Source organism: Parus major, unplaced genomic scaffold (genome assembly GCF_001522545.3).
Source record: "Parus major isolate Abel unplaced genomic scaffold, Parus_major1.1 Scaffold573, whole genome shotgun sequence".
Classification (NCBI taxonomy): domain Eukaryota; kingdom Metazoa; phylum Chordata; class Aves; order Passeriformes; family Paridae; genus Parus; species Parus major.
The window spans coordinates 11,144-12,442 of NW_015379461.1; the positions used below are offsets into that span (position 1 = coordinate 11,144).

General features: G+C 58.1%; 1 long non-coding RNA gene across 1 annotated transcript in view; it reads right to left on the reverse strand.

The window, feature by feature from the left end:
* Positions 1-638: 638 nt before the first annotated feature.
* Positions 639-1,299, reverse strand: part of LOC117243816 — a 6,150-nt gene continuing 5,489 nt past the window's right edge. The window contains exon 2 of the long non-coding RNA XR_004495724.1: positions 639-982. This is a non-coding gene — a long non-coding RNA (uncharacterized LOC117243816). The remainder of the gene's footprint in view (positions 983-1,299) is intronic.

Genomic DNA, 1,299 nt, shown 5'->3' on the forward strand with positions numbered 1-1,299 from the left:
GGATGCCCAGGCAGGCAGAACCACTGCACAGAACATTCCAGAAGCACCCCCTGGATGGGCCGTGCTGCTCACGGAGCTCAAGCCCAGCTCCTCGTGCTCCCCTGGCCCTTCCCAGGTTTCTCCCGGGATCCATGGAACACCAGGAGATCCTGGGGCAGGGGGGAAGCGTCAAGCAGGACTCGGGACACGGAGCCGCACAGGGCCAGGGATGAGGGGAGGGGGGGACAGGGAATTCCATCCTCAGGAGCCGGGAGATCCCGCTCCAGCCCTGGGAAACCCCTCCCGGAGCACAGGGAGAAGGAAAAGCCCAGCTGGGAGGCTCCACGCCCGCTGTGCCTCCGGAGGGTTTCCTATTGCCGGTTTCCCCACGGGAACACGGGAGCCAGGCCAGGAGCCAGGCTCTGCTCGGAGCCCAGGCAGCAGGAGTCGGTTCTGGAGCAGCCCTGGCTGCTGGGAGGAACAACCCCAGGGAAGGGAGAGGTGGAAGAAGTGAGAGCCTCAATCCCAGCCGTGGAGGGATCATCCACGGGCACCAAACCCGTGGGATTTGTGCATCTCCCCAGCTCTGAGCCAGCCCCAGAGATGTGTCTCAGCACTAAGAAATAAATCAGCCCAGTAAGGAGCTGTGCTCGGATCAGGACATGGCCAAGGATATTATTATTATTATTATTAGAATCATTATTATTAATAGAATGGTTATTGTTAAAGCTCTCACTGACACTCAGGGAGCCGAAGCTGAGGAATGCCAGGCTGGAATTGCAGCGGAAGGCACGGACAGCCCCATCCCCTGGAGACCCTCGGCAAGGGATCCCAGCCACAGGAACGCTCCAGCCGATCCCACACGGCACCGGGAACAGGCTGGAAAAGCATCCCCCAGGACCCAGCCAGGCTGTACCAGCACATGGATCCTTCAGCTTCCATGGAACCAGCCCCGAGAACGCCCCAAGGGAAGCCGATGTCCAGCAGAACTCTAGCACCAATCCTTGGAAAAATTAAGACTTTAATGTGTCTCCAATCAGGACCTCAAAACCACCGATCCTGCCCGAGAGTCGTGGCTGGAGCGGGATTGATCCCTGAACACCAAGCGGGGAAAGCAAAGCACAAAGTGAGATTGGTTCTTTTTCCCTCCCAGTGCAATTAACTTTAAATTATTAATTTTAAATTACACAGAGCGAGTGAAAACGTCAAGAAGGAGAGCCCTGCACCATCTGATTCCCAAGGAACTGGGGGACAGCCCCGGTAACCTCGCTCTGGGAGCCACCCCGTTCCCTCCCGGCAGAGCCCGGCTGGGAAGGCAGG